Consider the following 10,317-nt stretch of genomic DNA (forward strand, 5'->3'; position numbering starts at 1 on the left):
GGCCTTAGGGCAGGACTGTGCCTGGCGTGTTGGAGGATCAGCAGGGAGGCCCATGTAGCTGGAGCAGAGTGAGGAGTGGGAAAGAGGGAGTAGAGAGGGCAGAAACAGGGCAGGGTGTGCAGGGCCTTCTTGACCACAGGAAGACTTGGGCTTTTTCCCTGAGGGAGGTGGGAGCCATGGAGGGTCATAGGCAGAGGAGCGGCAGGACCTCATTCAGATGCTTACAGGCGCCCTCTGGCTGCTGTTGCGGGGAGGACAGACTGTGAGAAGGCAGGTGAGACCCGAGGGACCAGGGTGGAGATGACTGCACTGGCCCAGGTGGGCAATGCTGGGACTGGATCCAGGGAGAGGCTGAGGGAGTGGGAGAAGTGGCCAGTCTAGGGACAGACAGAAACGAAGTGACCCTCGGCCAAGCTTCTGACCTGCTTGCAGGCTTTCTGGGGCCCGGACAACCTGAAGCCACCTATGAGGGCCACAGGCTCATCATTAACCCAGATGATGGGGGTTCAGGAGGTTGCTGCCTGATCAGGATTTACTTACGGGTGTGCACCAATCAGGGTCGGTACCCAGAACCCCTGAGTCTCCTGGCCTCTCCAGCTGCTACCCCCAGGCCCTCTGCAGCAAGGTTGAGGAGGGTACACACCCACCCCCAGGCCAGGCCGCTTGTGCCCCCAGTGACTCTGTGTATTGGCACCTGTTCTACCCTTTAGCATAGTTGTGCATTCCCCTGAGCACTTTAGCAGGAGTCCCCAAAGGGCGGAGCGGGAAGCACCAATGACATCATTCTCAGGGCCTGCCACTCCCAGTGTGCACCAGACCCGATCAAGATCCAAAGACAACCAGAGTTCCCAGATGACACTGGGGCTGGAGGCAGCGCCTGAAATAGCATTTCATGAGCGCAGCCTCTGTTCCAGGCACTGTTCCTGGGGCTTTCCAATGACCCCTGCCCTTGCAATCCTAGGTCTGTGCTGTTACTGCCACATTTTATGGGCGAGACACAGAAAGCCTGACCACCAGCCCACACCTACACAACACAGCCAGGATTGGAAACTGTCTCTGGGCAAAGGTTGTCCCTAGGTCTCAGGTGGGTGCCTGCGCTGCCCTCAAATCAAGGGAAAGGTGAGGGGCCTGAGAGATCAGTGATCAGTGGATTTCTCAGAGCAGAGATCCCTTCCCAACACAAACTGGATTTGCATACTTCCAGTAATGGGACCCTCACTCCCTGTACAGGAGACGCGCCTTGGTTTTGGACAATGCTAAGAGTTATATAATGTTTCCTTGCAGCCACTTGGTCTCCGTCGCCTTCCTTTAATCTCCCTCCTTTGACCCTGCTCCTCCTCTTCGGAAGCTGTGCAGAAAAAAAATCGCCCTCTCCCCTCCTTTCCCTTCCTCTCTATCCTTCCTCTTTCTTTCCTCTCCCTTCACATCTTTCTCTTTTTCCTTTCCCCCTCCTCCATCTCTCTTTCTTCTTCCTGTCCCTTTTTCCTCTCTCTTCTCCTCTCCATTCTCTCTTCCCTTCTCTTCCTCCCCTCCTCTCCTCTCCTCTTCCTCCGTGAAAACTTTTCAGCTGTTCCTCTGAGGATCAGAACTTCATAGAAAAGATGATCCCCTGAATTTGGAGTCAGACACTTCATTACCTCAAAACTCTGTAGCCCTGGGCAAGTCATATCATCTCTTTGAGACTCAATTTCCTCATCTGTTAAAAAAAAAAAAAAAAAAGTGATATTCCCTGTCTTGGTTTCCCCTGTAGCCTCAGTGACTAGCTCAGGGCCTGGGACACAGTAGTTGCTCTATAAGTGTTTGCCGAATGAATGAATGTTGTCACCCTTTCTTTTTCCTTTCACTTCTTGGCCCATTGATTATTCCTCGTATGCCCCAGATCCAACCCTACTCAAGAGAGGGCTTGGCTGGACCTCATGGCCAGTGTGAAACTGAAAAGTTAGACAAAGTCTGCCTCCTGGCTCTCTTCCTCGTTGAACAATTTGCATTCAAATCATGAACTGTAATAGTTAATTATGTCATTAGCTGCTTAACATGTCTTCCCACGCATTCTATGTGCCAAGAGGGCAGGGCGGGGAGTTTTATTCACACTGTTCACGCTTGTAGTTCCAGCACCTTGGACAGCACCTGTCACTCATTAGGTGCTCAATAAATGCCTGTGTGGGTGGCTGAGGGGTGGGGTGGGGGGGATGAATAGCACATGCTATATCCTTTTCTGCTTCCTTTTTCCTTATGCTCCAATCGATCAAGTTTTCTGGATCAAACACATTCCTCTTAGTGAGGTTCCAGGCAGAGAACGTGGCATGATCACCTCCCTTTTTCTGCGCTCCATACTCCCGTTAATGCAATCAGCACTTTTCTCCCTTTTTATGCTTTTCTTCTTCAGGAGAGGAAAATGTTAAAAATGTGATGATGCAGTCGGAAGTGTTTTAAGCCTTCAGACAATTCAGATTTGAGAATCAAGTGATGGAGGAAGAGCTAAAAAAAAAATACATTCTCGTTTATTAGGGGGAGAAAGAAAGTGCCATCTCAATAAGATCGAGGCTCGTTAATGCTGGAATATAAAGATAGACACTTCCTGTCCTCGACAGGCAAACTTCACCCACAGCTGTGAGCGCCAGGCCTTCAAGAGTGGCTGGGGCAGGACGACTACAAAGAGAATTTGATTGCTCCGGAGTTGAAGCCCAACGTGTTCGAGGAGTCATGCCAAGATTCAGTGAAGGTCACACAGGATGCGCGCTGCTGTGGGGAGGGGCTGTCCTTGAGACTCTCCTAGGACACGGGAAGGCTGGACTCCCATGAGAAGAGGATTCTCCCTCCTAGTCTGTTACATGCAAAGGTCTTGTCTGAGCCAGGTCTTGCCCGGATGTCTCTTTTCCCAGGATACTCACTGCATGACCTTGGGCACATATCACCCCCTCGCTGGGCCTCAGTTTCCCCATCTGCCAAACGTAGAGAATATTTTAATACTTGACATGCTAATAGTAGCTCTGATGGGTTGCTGTTATTATTAGCTGTTCTTACTCTTTTTATTGTTGCTTCCATAATACCCCTGCTAGGGTGTTTGTCCAGCCCGTGGGGATTTTCTTGACCCTCTGTCCCTCTGACACATCACCAGCTGCCTCACTCACTGTGTGACCCCACCCTCTGGTCTCAACAGATTGGACCTGGGTGGCTGTCACCACCCAGGTTATACAAACAGGCTGAGCCTATATGATTCTTTCTTTTTCTCTCTTTCTCTTTCTTTCTTTCTTTGTTTTTTCTTTCTCTTTCTTCTTTTTCTTTCTCTCTTTTCTCTCTTTCTCTCCTTCCTTCCTCCCTCCCTCCCTCCTTCCCTCCCTCCCTCCTTCCCTCCTTCCCTTCCTTACTTCTTTCTTTTGTTGTTGTTGTTGTTTGTTTGTTTGTTTTTGAGACGGAGTTTCGCTGTTCTTACCCAGGCTGGAGTGCAATGGCGTGATCTCGGCTCATTGCAACCTCTGCTTCCTAGGTTCAAGCGATTCTCCTGCCTCAGTCTCCCGAGTAGCTGGGATTACAGGCACCTGCCACCACACCCGGCTAATTTTTTGTATTTTTAGTAGAGACGGGGTTTCACCATGTTGGCCGGGCTGGTCTTGAACTCCTGACCTCTGGTGATCCACCAGCTTCGGCCTCCCAAAGTGCTGGGATTACAGGCATGAGCCACTGCGCCCGGCCCCAGAGGAATTTTTTAACAGGGAAGGGATTCCATGTCTGGCTATAAAAGGTCGATCTAGCACATGAAGGAGCAACGTTTCCTCAAAAGTTAAAAGTCAGCCTGTATTTATCCAACGACCCCAATGGCCCAACCAGTTCATTGATGAGAAGTATTTAACAGCTGTTTAGGACTGTGTTAAGAAGGATTCTTAGCCTGTGTCTCAGTTCTGCAGGGAAAGGAGTGCTGCAATCTATTAGTGATGCCTGGGTCTTGACTCCCTGGGAAAGAGTTCTGTTATTGATTAGTGATGCCTGCCATTTACCATAGACTGGACCCTGGTGGTCTGTTTGTTATACATTTGCTTTCCCAGGGTTAAGTAGCTGCTTCTCCTCAGAGAAAATCCTCCACACCCTCCTACAGGGGGCAGTAGGATGGCTCCCAGACTCAGACAGTCAGGGGTTCCAGTCTTGGCTGGACTGCTTTCTCCCCGTGTGACTTTGGACATGTGGCTTCTCATCTCTGTGCTTCATTTTTTCTCCTCTGCAAAGAGGGAACAGAAGTGTAACCTACACAGAGTTCTTCTGCAAATAGTTTTAAGTATCCAGCATGCAGTAGGATTCTGCTGTGGTTGATAGTGGCCTCTCCAGGGTCCCCTCACTGCGGCCCAGGGTCTGAAGCTAAATCAGTTTTATTTCCAGCTCCAGCTCCAAGGTTGGTTCCAATTCTGCCCTCAAGACCTGGCAGACACCCTCAGCTGCATCTTGCACCTGGGGTTTGTCCCCAGCGCTGCCACAGACATGCCCCCACCTGGTGGTGGTGTGCATGAAGCAAAATGGACACAGGGACCATTTGGCTTGGGACTCTCCTGGGGAGGAGGTCCCCACGCCTGGCATCCGCTCACCTCCCTGTCCACCTGGACTTGCAAAGGTGCTCCTTGCCAGCCTGAGTGGGGACTGTCCCATGCCTGGCTGCTTCCAGCACTTGGCCTGATGTCCCATCATCAACATTTATGTCTGCAGGTGGCTGGGACCACTCTGCCTTCTTTGTGAGTTGGCATGGATTGGAGGGAGCTCGGGGAGCTGAGGGAGAAGTGGACGCCTCAACAGCATCTTGCTGGTGCCTGACCCCTGACCGAGAGGTGACTTTGGAGACTTTTCTGCAAAGACTTTTCTCTTTGGAGAACAATAAAAGTATAGAATGGTGGGTTGGGTGCAGTGGCTCACGCCTGTAATCCCAACACTTTGGGAGGCCAAGGTGGGTGGATCACAAGGTCAGGAGTCTGAGACCAGCCTGACCAACGTGGTGAGACCCGGTCTCTACTAAAAATACAAAAATTAGCCGGGCATGGTAGTACACACCTATAATCCTAGCTACTCAGGAGGCTGAGGCAGGAGAATCACTTGAACCCAGGAGGTGGAGGTTGCAGTGAGCCGAGATCGCACCACTGCACTCCAGCCTGGGTGACAGAGCAAGACTCTGTCTCAGAAAAACAAACAAAAAATAGTACAGAGTGAGGCAGGGTTCACTCAGCCTCGGGACCAGTGGGGAGATGTGCTATTCCCAGACACCCCTGGCTCCTTCCCAGCCCCCTGACTTTACTCCCACACACCACTCGGACTTTGTGCCCTCCACTCAGCAGCCAGACGAACATTTAAAAACATGAATGTGGCTGGGCATGGTGGCTCACGCCTGTAATCCCAGCACTTTGGGAGGTCGAGGTGGGTGGATCGCCAGAGGTCAGGAGTTCGAGACCATCCTGGCCAACATGGTGAAACCCTGTCTCTACCAAAAATATAAAAAATTAACCAGGCATGGTGGTGGGTGCCTGTAATTCCAGCTACTTGAGAGGCTGAAGCAGGAGAATCGCTTGAACCCAGGAGGCGGAGGTTGCGGTGAGCCGAGATTGCACAACTGCACTCCAGCCTGGGAGACAGAGACTCTGTCTCAAAAACAAACAAACAAACAAACAACAATAACAAACTGGAATCAGATAAGGCCACCCCTTCTCCAAACCCTTCCATGGGCCTCCTCCTGTGCTCTCTCCATAAAGTTCATATTCCTCCCCAGATCCCTGCCCATCTCTGAGCCTCAGTTTTTTCGTCTGTCAAATGGGTCTATGAACCATCAGACTATGAGCCCACAATTGGCCATCTTGTTCCTTGCTGTTTCACCAGCACCTAGAACAGCACCAGGCACACAGCAGGTGCCTAATAAATGAATGGAGGAATAAGCAAGCAAACCGATCAGCAAATTCATTCACATAGGCTCAGCTCTGTCCTTCAGTGGCCTCAGTGACTCCTGCCTGGTCCACCTCTGGCTGCCTCTCTGAGTTCTGTCTTTCTGGGATTGATGAGTTGGGTCTAAGCAGAGGCCCAGGGTACAGATGTCACTGTGGCCTCTGTGTCCCCCACCTGTGTCCCTGCAGCTCCTGGGCTGCAGCCTGTGAGGGAAGACAGATGGGCTCATAATATCCAACGAATCGTAGCCGCCGCATCCCAGCCTGGACACATGCCCAGCCCACTCATCCACGGGTCTGTGACATGTAAGAGTTGGTACTAGTGTTTCCCTGTGTGTGCCAGACCCTGTGTGGCCACCTGGGTTGGTGTCATCCAGGGGAAATAACAGCCTTTGTCCTCCCCGCTCCACCTGACCCATTTTCTCCTCTCTGCCACGAAAGTGAATATTCTGGAAAAGGGTGGGAGGAAGAGGTGCCTTCACATTTTCCAGGAGAACTAACATTAATTAAGCACTTAATGTGTAATGGGCCCCATTTGGAGCCCTTTATTACAGTTCCCACATTTAATCCTCCTACAATCCTATTACTAGCCCCATTTTACAGATGAGGAAACTGAGGCACGAATGACTTGCCCAAGGCACAGAGCCACCAAGAGCGTTTACGGCAATATTGTCTCCAATAGCAAAAATGGAAACAACCTAGATGTCCACCCATGGGGAATGATTAAAATACTCTGATTTTAATTAAAACATTAGCCCGGTGTGGTGGCACACACCTGTAGTCCTGGTGACTTGAGAGGCTGAGGAATGAGGACCACTTGAGCTCAGGAGTCAGAGGGTTCAGTGAGCTATGATCGCACCACTGTACTCCAGCCTGGGCAACGGGGCAAGACCCTGTCTCTAAACAAGAAAACAACAACAACAACAACAACAATTAGACCAGGTGTGGTAGCTCACACCTGTTATCCTACCACTTTGGGAGGCTGAGGTGGGAGGGTTGTTTGAGGCCAGGAGTATGAGCCAGCCTGGGCAACATAGCAAGACCCCATCTCTAAAACAAATTAAAAGAAAATTAGCCAAGCACTGTGGCACACACCTGTGGTCCCAGCTACTCGGGCGGCTGAGGCGGAAGGATCGTGTGAGCCTGGCGGGTGGAAGTTGTAGTGAGCAGAGATCGCACCACTGCACTCCAACCTGGGTGACAAAGAAAGACCCTGTCTCAAAGCAAAAGGAGAGAGAGAAAGAAAAATTTGTAAGATCTGTCTGGTTCCATATAATACCCAAAAGAATTTCAAACAAGTGTTCAAACAAAAACTGGTACACACATATTCATAACAGCTTGATTTACAATTTTCAGAAGCTGGAAACAACCTAACTGTCCGTCAACGGATGGATGAATAAGCTAAATGTGGTCCATGCATGCCATGGAATATACTCAGTCATAAAAAGGAATGAAGTTCTGGCCAGGCGTGGTGGCTCACGCCTGTAATCCCAGCACTTTGGGAGGCCGAGTCAGGCAGATGACTCGAGGTCAGTAGTTCGAGACCAGCCTGGCCAACATGGTGAAACCCTGTCTCTACTAACAATACAAAACTTAGCTGTGCGTGGTGGTGGGTGCATGTAATCCCAGCTACTCGGGAGGGTGAGGCGGGAGAATCACTTGAACCCGGGAGGCAGAGGTTGCAATGAACGGAAATGGTGCCACTGCACTCCAGCCTGGGTGGAAGAGTGAGACTCTGTCTCAAAAGGAAAAAAAAAAAAAAGGGAAGTTCTGATCCGCACTGCAATGTGGGTGAACCTTGAGAAGGTTATGCTCAGTGAGAGAAGCCAGACACAAAAGAGCAAAGACTGTATGATTCCACTTATCGAAATGTTTAGAATAGGCAAATTAATCAAGACAGACAGTAGTGTAGAGGCTCGGGAGAGGAAAGCAGGAAGGTATTGCTTCAGGAGTTCAGAGTTTGGGGTGATAAAAATGATTTGCAAGTAGATGGTGGTGATATTGAACAACATTGTGAATGCACTTTAATGCCACTGAACATTTTTATTTTTATTTTATTTATTTATTTTGACATAGAGTCTCACTCTGCTGCCCAGGCTGGAGTGCAATGGCGCGATCTCGGCTCACTGCAACCTCCGCCTCCCAGGTTCAAGCGATTCTCCTGCCTCAGCCACCTGAGTAACTGGGATTATAGGCGCTCACCACCATGCCTGGCTAATTTTTTTTTTTTTTTATTTTTAGTGGAGATGGGGTTTCACCATGTTGGCTACCGCGCCCAGCTCCACTGAACATTTTTAAATGGATAAAGTAGTAAAGTTTCTATTATGTGTGTAATTTACCACAATAAAAAAATGAATAGTCTGGGCCAGACATGGCGTCTCAAGCCCGTTATCCCAGCACTTTGGGAGGCCAAGGTGGGTGGATCACCTGAGGTCAGGAGTTTGAGAGCAGCCTGGCTAACATGATAAAACTCCGTCTCTACTAATAATACAAAAATTAGCCGGACGTGGTGGTGGGCGCCTGTAATCCCAGCTACTTGGGAGGCTGAGGCAGGAGAATCACTTGAACGTGGGAGGCAGAGGTTGCAGTGAGCAGAGATCGATACATTGCATTCCAGCCTCGGTGACAAGAGCTAAACTGTCTCAAAAAAAAAAAAGTCTGCCTTATTCCCTCAGTGGACTACTATGCAGCTGTGTAAGAAGTGGGTATCATTTTGTTTTGTTTTAAGACAGGATCTCACTCTATCACCCAGGCTGAAATGCAGTGGCACGATCATGGCTCACTGCAGCCTTGACCTCCTGGGCTCAAGTGTTCATCTCACCTCCGCCCCCTGAGTAGCTGGGACTAAAGGTGCACCACCATGCCTGGCTAATTTTTTAGTAGAGATGGGGGATCTCACTATGTTGTCCAGAGTGGCCTCGAACCCCTGGCCTCAAGTGATCCTCCCATCTTGGCCTCCTAAGGTGCTGGGATGACAGGTGTGAGCCACTGTGCTCAGCAGAAGTGAGAATCTTTGTGAACTGAAAGGAAATGATCTCGAAGGTGTCTTGTTAAGTCAGGAAGGTGCAGAACAGCTTGTGGGTACACACTCGTGTATGAAAAAAGCAAGTAGGCAAGAAAAATAGGCACACAAGTGCTTGTGTGTACACACCCTGTCCCTGAGAGGGAGACAGGGGACATAGGATAACAATGGCTACCTCCGGGGATGGTTACTGGGTGATCAGGTCCAGGATAGGGAGGGGAATTTTCTCCCCATACCTTGAAAGGCAAAAAAGCATGATAGTAAAAGCTAGCTCTGGACTAGGCGCAGTGACCCACGCCTGCAATCCCAGTACTTTGGGAGGCCAAGGCGGGTGGATCCCCTGAGGTCAGGAGTTCAAGACCAGCCTGGCCAACATGGTAAAACCCCATCTCTACCAAAAATATAAACAAATTAGCTGGGTGTAGTGGTGCATGCCTGTGATCCCAGCTACTTGGGAGGCTGAGGCAGAAGAATCACTTGAACCTGGGAGGCGGCAGTTGCAGTGAGCCGAGAGCGCACCACTGTACTCCAGGCTGGGTGAGAGTGAGACTCTGTCTCAAATAAATAAACAAACAAACAAATAAATAAATAAATAAAACTTAAAAATTCAGCTCTGCTTTGAACAAGCTGTGTGACCTCAGGCAGGTCACTTCACCTCTCTGTGCCTTAGTGTCTTCATCTACAAAGCAAGCATGATGAACACCAACTCAGAAGGATGACGATGAGGCTCTACTGCATTAACACTAATAGGGTAGTGGAAGTAGGGTTTGGCATAAGACAGGTGCCATCTAAGCATTTCTTTTGACTTGTGTACTCTTTTATGCCTTTATCTATCCAAACAAAGAAATATCTAAGACTAAAGTTTTTGAATGTGGAATGAAGGGTGTATGGAGAGTGTTTAGCTCCTGGCACCCAGCCCATGTTTGGCATCTGCAATCTCTGGGCTGGTGAGCTCACCCCTTCTCCTCTCCACTTCTTCCCCAGCCCATCCCCAGTGACCCAGCCTCGGAGCAAGTGATGCAACCTGGGGAAACTGAGTCCCTCCGGCCACGGGTGCTCCCACCACACCTTGCCTGCATGGAAGATGGAGGGCCTCCTGGCATTTTGTTCTCAGGGGATGTGGAACGAGGATGGGAAGTGTCTCCCAGTCACCTTAATTAGCATCTCAGAGGAGCTGGTTGCCATGACATCAGGAGGAAGTTGCCAATCGGGGCGGAGCCTGGCCCAGGTTGCCCCAGGAGGGACTCCATTCTTCTCAACGGCTAGCTTGGGGGATGGTTACTGGGTGATCAGGGCTGGACTGTGGCTGGCCTGGCAAAGTCCCTCAGCTCTGGACTCAGGCTAAGATGGGTTTACATCCAAGCTTCACTTCTCACCCTCTGAGAC

This window comes from Macaca fascicularis, chromosome 19 (genome assembly GCF_037993035.2).
Source record: "Macaca fascicularis isolate 582-1 chromosome 19, T2T-MFA8v1.1".
Classification (NCBI taxonomy): domain Eukaryota; kingdom Metazoa; phylum Chordata; class Mammalia; order Primates; family Cercopithecidae; genus Macaca; species Macaca fascicularis.